Source organism: Cupressus sempervirens, chromosome 7 (assembly GCF_028749045.1).
Source record: "Cupressus sempervirens isolate cs-2001-9-10 chromosome 7, ASM2874904v1, whole genome shotgun sequence".
Taxonomy (NCBI): domain Eukaryota; kingdom Viridiplantae; phylum Streptophyta; class Pinopsida; order Cupressales; family Cupressaceae; genus Cupressus; species Cupressus sempervirens.
Window position 1 is genome coordinate 680,745,669 of NC_143124.1, and position 12,667 is coordinate 680,758,335.

The 12,667-nt window shown below is 35.0% G+C and overlaps 1 pseudogene across 1 annotated transcript; it reads right to left on the reverse strand.

The window, feature by feature from the left end:
* Window positions 1–10,995: 10,995 nt before the first annotated feature.
* Window positions 10,996–12,446, reverse strand: LOC149548481 (plasmodesmata-located protein 8-like; annotated as a pseudogene). The gene is made up of 3 exons (XR_016354032.1): window positions 11,400–12,446; window positions 11,180–11,296; window positions 10,996–11,089 (listed from the first exon to the last, which is right to left on the reverse strand). The product of XR_016354032.1 is annotated as a plasmodesmata-located protein 8-like (transcript).
* Window positions 12,447–12,667: the final 221 nt, after the last annotated feature.

Below are 12,667 nucleotides of genomic sequence, written 5' to 3' on the forward strand. Positions count from 1 at the left end.
TCATTGATCATGTCATCATCATCACCATCATCGTACTTGTCACTTTGATCATTGTCATCACCACCACCATCTTCATCACCATCATCATCATCTTCATCACCATTGTCATGACCATCATCATCATGACTATCATCGTCGTGATCATCACTGTCTTCATCAGCATGATCGTGATCATCGTCGTCATCATCATCATCATAACCATTATCATTAGCATGACCAAAATCATCACCATCTTCTTCTTCATCATCATTGGGTAACAATCATTTGTGATCATCATTCACTTCATCTTGTGCTTCTCCAGTATCTTCTTACATCACTTTATACTTTATCGGCCTTCCTCTTGGATCATGTCTAACAACAAATGACCAATAGGCCATCATTCATTACCCAAAACTATTATAACAATCTCTTCAAAGGTGTCCAAACTTAGTGCCTTGTGGAATTCCTAGCACATAAATTGATTCAAGCTCCTTGATGTGGGTCAAAGCATTAAATTCTTCTAGGAGATATGGTAGTAATTTTCAATACAAGACATGGGGATGGATGAAAGCTTGTTTTAACCAAAAATGAAATTCAAGTGAAATACTAAAAGCATGAACAAGAAAATGCAAGGGTAGTTTATGGATTCACTTGGTAAACACATTTTCCTTTATAAAAAATAGTTGATTTTTAACTCTGCTAGCATGATTAATAAAGACCAATGCCATCAACAGTTGCAGAGATCACCACTTCATTGTATTTGAGAGGTGCAGCTCCACTGGTGTAGTTTGGTTATAGGGGCATGCTAATGACCAAAGAGCACGAAAGGCAAAGCTAACATTTGCGCATAGTCATGACACAAATATAATCATAAATTTTGACTAGAAAAAACTAACATTTGTGAATGGTCATTACACCAATGCAATTATAAAATTAGACTAAGGGAGAAAAAATAGATGCCACAGATCATTCACTACATGCCTATAAATGATAATCAGGAGAATGAACAATGATACCTTCTAAATAAACATATTTGGAATTCACAGATTCCATAATAGATATAATGATAGCCAAATAACAAAATCACCAAAGCAAGATTGTGAATTCACACATAAAGAAATCTTATAATTAAATGCACAAATTGAAACTCTCCTTATTTTTTGATTAAAATGATAGAGCTCACAAACTCTGCATTTTGTACATAACTAGAAAAATTCTTCTATTGTCTTCCCTCTTTCCAAAACTCAAATCTTCCTCTTTACTTACTTAGTCCAACATATATTTACATTTCAATTATAACTATATCTTGGAGATGTAACTACCTCTTTTTCCCTTTATGAATATTAAAATGTTTTAAAAATGAAAATCTTTTTGATATCCTGTGTACTTAACTTTAATTTAGGAAAAAAGCTCCATCTTAAAATCTTTTTGATATCTAGTAGTACAATCCAACATACTTTTTCCAAAAAGGCTCCAACTTAAAATTGACCAATGAGGCACTACCGAGGTATTTTGTATGGTTTGTGAATGATGATCAGTCTTCTATTCACTGATATTTTCAATCCTACTTTTTAACTTTAAGCTTATCTCTTCATTTCATTCTCATATGTATCTTGCCATCTTGAAGACTCAGCCTATAGATTATTTATTTGACTAAATAGTGGGAATCCATAGTCTTCAAATTATGTCAATATCAATAAGAGATATCTGAATCTACCTTTAGTTTAAGAGGTATTTTGGAGAATTTGAGATCTTAATCTACCTTCCAAGGGAGGCTATAAGGTAGAGCAATTCACAGTGGTGTTGTGAAGCCTCTAAGGTGTCTAGAACCTTATGAATAGTGAAGGTACTATATTGGCAATGAGTTAATTCCTTTGGAAACTTATAGGGATATGGTGTTGATAAAGATCCAAGAGGTGCAAGGTGATGGAGGTGTTGTGTGGTGAGTTGCGAGAGGTTGTTGTGTGATTTTTTTTGAAGGTATAGGTAGAGACAACTGGAATAGGTGAAAGTAGCAAAGGAATACATGATTCACCTTGTCTCTAACCTTAGAGAATTGAAGGGGATAACATATGTTATGCTTAGGTAGGCTTGGAAGAATCCTAACCTAGTTTGAGAGTTTTTGTATTAACAAACAAGTATCATCTTCACTATTACTCGTATCAATATTTCATATTGTTAGGTGGATAATATGTGTGCTCTTCAATGAATACATGGAAATCAAGCTGTGAGATATTTTGTGAATATGCCTTTAGCTTGGTTGAGTTTGGTAATTTGAACAGTAAACCTAATTTAAAATAAATCAGACCCATTAAATTGAGTTCCAAAATCAAGATTGGCACAATGTGTCTAACAAGAAATAAGAGGGGTAGGAAGATGCCAATTGTCAAATGCAGAAAATGAGTTGGGCAATGTGTAAAAAGCATTATTGAAAAGAAATAAAGTTGGAAAAAGATGAAGAAATCAAGTGAGCAACATGAAGGGACAAAGAGAATCTCTACAAGCATTAATGAAGGTAGGTGAAGGAAACTTGAGAAGACATTTCCTTTTAATTAAAGATTAGATGGTTTCCTCAAGATTGAATTAGATGAATAAGAGGAATAAGGCACACTCAAGTAGAGAAAGAGAAATGAAAAGAGTAGTTTTGGAATGCTATGAGGAAGTAATCAAGATAAACAAATATTGAATGGCATTGCTATGAATATATCAGCAACATGATTTTACTGTTGGAGCAACAATAACAAAGAAGGATAATGATGTTTGACCAATTATAGAAGATATTCGAAAGGAATGTTGAATCCTTTGCAATTGTAAATGTGAGGGATTGAAGATTAGGAGTTGTCAAACGTTATTGATCAAGAAGTTTCACAAAAATGACTTCTAAGATAATGCTTTTATGGCATGTAGATATGGTGAGAATTGGTAAGGAAAAAAATCTTTGCAATGTCATCACTTCCTAGCTAGGTTCCCACTACTTCACTTGTAGGCCTCATAGTGGTGGGGCCAATGTGGTTGATTATGCACTCTCCAACCAGTTCTTCCTCCATTCCATCTACCACCTCTCCATTCTCAATTACTTGTACAAGTCTTCTTGCCTCTTTCTTTCAGAACATTTATCCAAATTTCCCAAATCAATTCTTTCACGATGAAGTGATAATTATACCTAATTGTAATCCAAACACTTTGGATATAGATGTCATGGTTGTATGAAGTGAATTGTGTGATAGAAAAGCTAAGAAAGAATGTTTGATGATGTGGAAGACATAATGATGGAAATTGTGCCAAATAGTATATTGAATGAGAAGACTCTAATCTTGGAGAAATTGGTGCAACTATTGAAAAGATCAATGAACTTGATGTGTATACCAAGTCTAAGCTGATGGAAAGAGATAAGAAGAAATTTGAACACAAAGTGTTGGAAATGATTGCAAGAAAGATTGCTCTATAGCAAGTTAGTTTGTCTACCCAAATTACCTAGTTAGAAACAATTGTGCAAAATATTTTAACATTGTTCAAAAAATTGTGTGATATTCCATTTCTTACCAATAAAATTAAAGACAAAATGTAGAATGTGGGTGAAGATCTAAAAGCAAGTGCAAAGACACTAAAGGTTGATATCTATACTTCATCATTACATTACTCTCGAGTGATAGATCAACATAATCTCTTACAAGAGGAAAGTTGATTAAGGGATGAGATTAATGAAATTCAAGCATTACTGCTACCTCATCTTGAGGTAATGCAAGATCATTTAAAGATCACTCGGGATGTTATTGTTTCCTCCAGTCTATCATTTTCCAATCATATGACTAATCTCACAACAAAGACAAAAATTTAACAACATATTGAGCTACTAAAGACAAACTAGGACAATACCATGGCACAAGACAATTTGTTAGTAGTTTCCTCTACATTTAGGGTCAAGATTGTCACATATACATTGTTCAAGCTAATCTTCTCTATAATAGAAAAAATCTAGGTCTAATAAATGGAGAGCCCTTCGACAGGTTAAATCAAGCATGGGTATACAAATTCACCATGATTTTTAAAAGAAAAGTAAACAACACCATCAAGGGTTTTAATATTTCACAACCTTCAGAATAGGTTGTGCCTCGAGAATAAAACCTAAAAGAAAATTACTAGTAGCAGCTAGTTAAATTATCACACAATTCTGCATAGTAGTGATAAAACCAGGAAAAAATATTGAAAATAGTAGGTGAAGTTTGGAAGTACCGAGATGAGAGAGAAATGGGATCATCTTGCCATGCTTGGATTAAGAGGAGGTGTCATCATGATGATCCCTCGTTGTTTCCTTTGCTCTTTCCCAATCCAACCTACATGACACCAAAACACAAATCAATTGAAAAACTCCAAAGCTAAAGATCTAAAAGCACAAATGTATGCATTGAGCCTTCTAAGAGAAGAAGAACCTAAAACAATGGAATTCCTCTAGCTCTAGACCCAGAACTTAGCGTATGCCATACAAAATACAAACCATACTTTCAAATGAATGAAGCCCCAAAATATAGTTTTACTGCTCATCATTCACAAACCATACTTCCAAACCATACAAAATGTCATGAGCTCTCCAGATGCGTGAATGAAGCCCCAATTTTGCTACTGCCACTCATACTTTTACTAATGTAATGTGACATAATATAATACACTTTTTTCTTTCTTTTTTTATGACCCAAGTTGATCAAAATTTTGACCAACTTGGGAAAACTTAAGTTGGTCAAAATTTCAACCATCTTCTTCTCGTTCAGTGGAGTCAGAGGAAATGTGGTCTTACAAAGAGTAGAAGATGCTAAAATCTCTCACTCCACAAAGAATATGTAGGATCATGTAGCCTATGTTCATTATGTTGTAGAAGGGGTAGAGAAGAAATATGAACAATTACAGGAAATGTATAATCACGTGTATGCAGCATATGAATAGAGGACAAAAGAAAATGCCAATTTGCAGAGCCAAGTAAGTATGTTAGAAAAAAGGATAGTTGAGCTTGAAGCAACGAAAAACTCTATCATGGATGAACCACTTAGTAGAGGAGAAGCTACCTCATCAGAGAAGTTGATCATAGTACATTTTGCATTGCCAGTTGTGTCAACATATCCCAAGAAAACATCTTCAAGGAAAAGCAGAGTGATGATGCTATGATAAAAGGGTTGTAGATTTAAAAATGCAATAAGAAAACATAAAGAAAGATTTTGATTACAACAAAGAAGTTATAGTTAGGAATACATTAATGTTTTTGTATGAGAAGATAAATTCTAACTTGTTTAGGATTCATGATGTATATAAAATTCTTTATCTGTCTAGTATCAAAATGGAGCATGATAGGAGGTTGGTTAACCCAACATATTAGAAGTGGATAGGGAGGATGGAGAAAATTAGGCAAATCGAGTTATGTGTAAGAGTAGACCCTAATCCTCCCCCAAGTGTCATGGCTATGGTAAAAATTGTTAAATCACTTGGGAAATTTTTTGTCTTGCTAGATTACATTGAAAGCAAGATGGTAGAATTGAAGGACCTAATAGAAGGTTTCCAAGATACTATGATGCCACCTATTTTGGATAGAGACAAATGTATTAAAGATTTTTCCACTTGGAGAACAAAGGATATTACCATAGTAAATGACATGGTAAGAAAAATAGTAGAGAATATGGACATGATACTTTTTCAAAATGTATGTCCAAGTTAGTTAACTCAGGGATATTTTATGAGAATTCTGAGAAAGAAGTCACCTAGGCCATAGTTAAATATATTCTATACAAGGAGGTGATAGGTCATATCTTGGAGGATACGTGGCTATCAAATGATGAGTTTGAGGAGTGGGTTAGAAGGTACATCCCAGCTGATGATTCAAATCATGAGGATTAGCCACCATAAAAGCAATTAAAGACGGAATATTTTGAATAAGACAAAGTGTAAAAGATGAAAGAAGATAATTGGTCACGTGATTATAGAGTATTACATCAAATTGTTAGAGGATTAACTTTGTTGATGGATTGTAACAAACTAAAATGTTACATCAAATGATGACATGTGTCCTAATATCTATGCCTAAAGCTTGTTGCAACTCATCTATATAAGTGAGTTCCCAAGGCTAGAGATGTGTCTAAATTTTGATAGAATGAAAGTGAATTATCATCTTTTGAGTCAGTCCAAGAATATTATGTAGAGTTATTCTTTGATCTTGTTCAAAAGGAAATACATGATCATATTGTGGTGAGCTTGTCTAGTGTTATGCTTTTATAATATCTGACATTTCAAGTCAATTAATACAAATGGAGGAAGTATAATCAGTTGTCTGGAATCTAGATCTTGTCTATGCTTGTGTTATTTTTAAATTTTTTGAGATTTGATGACGAAGTCTATTGAGTTTCAGTTGTAATTCATCTTGAATTATATCCTATTTCATATTTTTCTTATAATCAAATGGATTATGCAAATACTTGATATGATCTAAGAGAATTAAAGGTTTCATAGGGAGATTTTGGTAAGAATGAGATTTGAAGTTGAGTATTGATGTTTCTTTTCACAAAGTGAGGGAATAGATCTAACTGTGTGTGTGTGTGTGTGTGTGTGTGTGTGTGTGTGTGTGTGTGTGTGTGTGTGTGTTAATTTTGTAACTTTGTAGCCTAGTAGGTAAAGAAATGGACAAGAGTGAATGTTGAACAAGCAAAGATAATGCTATGAAGTATCCAAATCTTAAATCAAAAATCTAATGTCTTATGTTTTGTTTAAGGAATCTGAAAAGTTAGCATGTACTTGGTCTAGGGGGATTTAGGGTATGGAGGATTAGTTATCATGCATCCTTTTTGTTGTCTACAGATTAGAAGAAGTAACGGCAAGTGTCTATATACTGGAATTTATGATAAATAACATTGAAAGGAGGAGTGAAGATAAATTCCAAGGTATACTTGCCTGAACCTTACAGAGTTCAAAGGGGAGAAGACTAAAATATGTCTTGCTAGTTGGACCTATTGGCTTGTAATGAATCACCTATAATGGGTTTTAGCTCATTCTTAGGTTTTTCCTTGCATTCTCTTAAGGTAGTTAAAATCATGTCAAATCAAGAGCTAACAGAGTCTCTCTTCTTGGAGAAGAGAAGGAAGAAGACATGGATTATGGGGTCCATGTTGTTGGTTGGTATTTCTTATATTGGGGTCATATGAGGAGTTGTGGCTAGCAAACCATTTTGGGGGAAATAAGGAATATGTGGTGTTATGGCTAGCAAGCCATTATGGGGGGCATAAGGGACATGTTATGTGATAGAAAGGAAAAGCTTTGTTGCCTTATGAAAGTATATGTAATATTAAAAAAAAAAGAATGGTGGATTAAGCCTTGTAAAGGAATGGATATTTGTTGCCATGTGAAGGCATGTGTATTTGTTCTAAACCAACTTCTCTCCATGGTATTTGGTCCACCTTCACCCCCTTAGAAGATCCAATTTATGCCCTATTGTGTAAGCCTTGGGATGGGTATATTTGTATGGTGAATTGTTGAATCTTGTGGTTGTTATATGTGTTTATGTGTGTAAAGGAAATGCATAATTGTAAGTGTTATTTTGTGGTTGTGTATACCCATTTGATACCTAGTTCTCCTAGCTCAGGGGTGGCCTTGGAAAAAGGCCTATGGCAGGCAGGTGAGCTTTCCATGGCTAGAACAAATTTTTTGCTGGTCTTTTGTGGAGTTCTTAAAGCTTCAAAGTGGAAGAAATGGTATTTTTAATGTGTTCCATTATGCAAGATTTAGAATCATTTTGTTATATAGAGAGTGGAAAAGTTTCTCACCCAATTGTAATTTCAATTTCATGTTATATGTTTAAAAGAAAATAAGTTTTTAGCTTGTTGTTCATGACATTCAATACGATTTTTTTTTTTGTTAAAGTTGTTTGAAAAAGGGCATAAGTAGAAAATGTTGTGAAGAAGTAGATGCAACTTTAAAAAAATAGATGTAACAAATATTATAGATTTTATTGTAAAAAAAAAGAGCTTTTCAAATTTTGCAAGAACGACATCATTGCATAGTTGTTGTTTTATGTAAATAAGGAAACAAATCTAAGTTGGAAATGTGGAAATTATTATAATTTCAAAAATGTGGGCTTGACAATATAAGAATATAAGACTTCTATATGAACTAAGATTTATCCTAGACTTACTTGTTTATAATAGTATATGAATTATCTATTGGAAAACTTTGAATATGAAACTTTGGACTAAAACTACAATTCCAAAAATAGTAGAAATGGGTAATACTTTAATACTTTTACATTTCTTATAAATTTGAACAAAAACCAAATTTGATGATCAATTGATTGTATATAAGACAGATGTGTAACAAAACTTAGTTTTAATCTCTTATTTGGACATAAAATAGTAATGAGATGACCTACTAAGAGATTTTTAAGCTATAAAGGAATAAATTTTGCTCCAAATCTAAATTGTATACAAGCAAATTACTGGGATTCTAAAGAGTCGAACTCCTGCAAAATTTCTTTATAAATTTTGATTTGGTAATATTTTGAAGAAGGTAGTGAATGTTGCTATAATATTCATGATTTTAGGTAAGATAGTATATTTCTTAAATGGATCACCTTATTAAAAGATAGAAGTAACAAGTTTTTGGTAATTCATACAATATCTTATTTAGGAAAACTAAATAAGAGTATAGTATGTTATAGAAAATATTAATTGTTTAGAATATACTTTGTATTCAGCTTGAATTATTTATATCTTACGATTTAATAGGTTTAGTCAAGAAGTTCTCCAAAAATGAGTAAGTTTATATAGTTTTGAATCTCTAATGTTAGAAAGTTAGTGTGATTCTCATAACCTTATCACTACTAAATAGTGAGTTATTTAATATCAAGAAGAATGTTCAATTGATTAAGGATCTCCTTCCTACAAGCCATGGGTATAATTTTGATATTATAGCATTAGGATTATCTTCTGTTAAACATACAAGCAATTTTGGTGTTGGTTTATTCATGTAGCAAATGTTGTCAAGGTACCAGGAAGCTTGGTTTATTCTACACGAGATTATATTCAAAATGATCAGCATAACATTTGAATTATTTTCTCTCTAATAGACAAGCAATTTTAGATAAGTACTTTAATTGGCTTTGTAGATTTTGTGGGGATGGGTTTTTTATATTAAATGTGGAGGTTGTAAATTAGTTGTTGTTGATGGGTCTCCCATTGTTCTCTTCTTAAGGCTCAACCCCTATTTTTGGCTGCTTTAAGATCAAAAATATTTTACGACATAAAGGATGATTGCCTCTTAAAGTATCATAGTATGTAACAAGGGCATGCCCTTGAGACACAATGGAAACGAGGAACGCTTCATATAACTAAACAAGATGTACATGAAGAATGTCTCATAGCTTATGGATTTATGTATTAATGTGTTGGACGCAATGATAAAAGAGGTTTTTCAAGCCTCCATTCTTTTCCTATAGTACCTCACTAAATGAAGGAAATATTGTAAATTATTTTATTGTTTTACTTATAAAAACAGAAATAAATAAAGCATTGATGGAAAAAATAATAAATTAAATATGTATTAAAAACAATTGGAAATAACTAGGCAAAAGCCTACAATGCAACAGTAACTTGCGAGCCTCTCATGTGGGAAGTCTTGGGTTCGAATCTATCTTTTCTTAATATATTATAATAATTAATTCGAACAAATAATATTTAATCTAGGCTTCGGCCATTTACCAATAAAAAAATAACATAAGACACAAATTTGACCATTAAGACGAGGGCACACTTATGTCTTTACACATAGACGTGGCATTGGTGGTCATGCAAGTGAACTAAGATTCTCCTGGTGTCCATTTTTCCGAAAAAGAAACATAATTATTTTGTGTAATAAAGCAACGTTCACCAGATTAATAGACGTGTTTATCGAATCGAAACCTAGGAACACGTGGAGCCATTCTTTTTTCCGCCATTTTATACTGAAAAGGTAAGGGGGCCAAGAAAGCCCACTTCCCCGTAAAATAATAATGTTAATAGAAAAGAACTTGCGTTCAAACTGACATGGCTTTTGTCTGTACTAATACTGCCTCCTTATGCTTTGCTTTAATGCTCCGTCACGCGCACCTTACATCTTTCAATATACTACATCCATTGCTCGGTGAGAAATGTGCAATTAATTTCATTCATACGATATTGGTGATACAGTTTCATAGTCTATTTTTAGTTGGCGGGACTTTTCCAGATAGATCAATGAATTTCACAATATTTTAATCTGTAATGAGCAAAAAGATTGTGTTCCATGAATTATGCATATTTGTTTAGCGGTCCCCGTCCATCATGACCTATTTTTATTATTGATGGGCATGATGTTTTCCCAATCTATGCAGTATGGAAGAAAAATATTCTACAAGAATAAGATACATTTTTATACCCCTTTAAAAACTGCCAGTGAACAATCCATCATCACTTTGACAAATATAGATTGTCGAATGAGATCCAAAATGGTGATAAAAACACACAACTAATCAATTTGACAATCAATCTTTCAAAATCTTTTCTTGGTCGAATACAACACCAGCTTTAACATTGCACTTGGCAAAGAGAATAAACATCATTAGTGTGAAAAGGAGAGAACACATGGGAATATCATTCATTCTACGAAGAAGCGAAAAAGAGAGCATACGGGATTAGTTCTATCAAACCTATGGATAAAGAAGCAGAATATAATGTTAAAAAACTAGGAAAGAGAATACAATTTTCCCACAAGGAAAATCCATCGTCCATATCAAGAATATATTCGAAGAAAGCTTTACAATCTCGAGAAAATGCCATTGGAACCTTGTTCCAACACCACATATATAAATAATAATAATAATCAATTAATTAATCAATTTCCTTCGGCATGCCCACCTAACATAGACCAAATAGGATATCCTACAAGACCCATATTGGGATTACAAACAGGATATCTTGTCACCATCCTCTTACGGTCATCATGACACCAAAAAGAAGTTGTCGGGGCGCTAACTTTTCTTGTTCCCTCCGCCAAATCAAGTGGCTCACCAGTTTTACTCTTTTTCTTCTCCCTTTTTATGGTACACCCCAACTTCACTCCCTTCAATCTGCACAAAACAAGAATGGAAAAATATTCATGTAGGTCTGTATAAAAATCTGTGCGGTGTTAAAGAAATAATATGTCAGCAAGCACTAACCGGCTTGTTTGCAAAGGGATCTCAAGAACATCAAGAAAATGAAGCAAAAGACCATAGCCGCAACGCCACCTATAACAATGGCCACCGTCTTGGCAGTCACGTGATTAGCCTCCGTATCTGCAGAGGTCACGTGACATAACAGGCATGGCCGAATAAAGACAAATACAATATGTTCAACAAGAGCAAATAAAGAATGAAAGGGGCAGTTAATAACTAGTACCGGGATGTGCATGAGAGTCGTCCTGCTGGTAGTAACTGACGGAGCATTTCTGCAGAAAGACTTTACCCGCCACAGAGTCATCGCAAATACGTTTAACTTCCGTAGCGGCGTTCAAGACGCAGTCGGCGCATTCGGGCCACGACAAATCGCCCTCACACTGAGCCTCACCGTAAACGGGCAGCCCACCACCGTTCGAATCCCCGGAGCTCGTGACCCTAAAATTGTTGCCCGTGAAGCTGCCCTGCTCGAGCCCGGTCAGCACATTTTCCCGCCGCGCGAAAAACCCCGGGTCAGTGGTCGTCTGAGGACTGCAGGCCTTGTACACCAATTGCTCGTCCGGCGCCGCGAAGAATTTAGAATTGCCGTAGCGCAGAAAACATTTGGTGAGCTGAACGTGGGCACCGACGCTGCCCGGGCAGAGCACCGTTGCCCGCTTTGCCGCCGCGCGTTTGCAGTCGCGGCATTCTTCCTCGCTGACGTCGCCCCTGCACTGGAAAACGCCGTTCACTTGCCCTACTTTCCGCTTCTCAAAATATGAACTTGTTTCTCCCCCTTCCGACGCCGCCACGGAATCCAGAAGAGCGTTGAGATTTGTTTCGTACGGGGTTCCTCGATTGTATTCCTCGCCTGAGCAGTCCCGATAAATTACGCCGTGCGTTTTGTCGCCGTCGGGCTTGGCCACGATGGAGAATGCAATGAGAAGCAGATGGAGGTGGAGATGAATGCGCAGGAGTGCCATAAATATGTGCGGATAGAGTCGGGAGGTCGCAAGTTCGAACCCCGGGGACTTGAGGAGGAGAAAGATACGTTTTTTTTGGGTTGTTTTGAGGTCCGGAGGGTTAGTTTTGAAGCGGGCTTCTCGTATTTGCCGCCTGCCTGCAATGGCTTTCCCGCTACGCCACTGCCTTCAGTTCCGTGCAATGTGGTCTGTGTAGTTTTATCTCTGGATGGTAATGGAAATGGAAGTGGAAGTACATTTTGGTTTGAAAAATGTCGGGCACGGATGAGGAATGAGTATTTTAAGCTAAACATTTTAGTTTGGTAGACGCATGGGCTTAATAACTTGACTTTTTGTTACCTCGAGGGTTAATCAATCTTCGTTTCGTTGCCGTGTCTCTCTTAATCTACCATGGTTTGGTATGATAAATGTGTCAAATGATAATGTGTCTCAACCATATATTTATACACTTTTTCTTCTAATCTTTTATTTGACCTTTTCCCTACCCTTACTTTTTGTATAAATTTAAATAAAGATACTTTTATTTCAT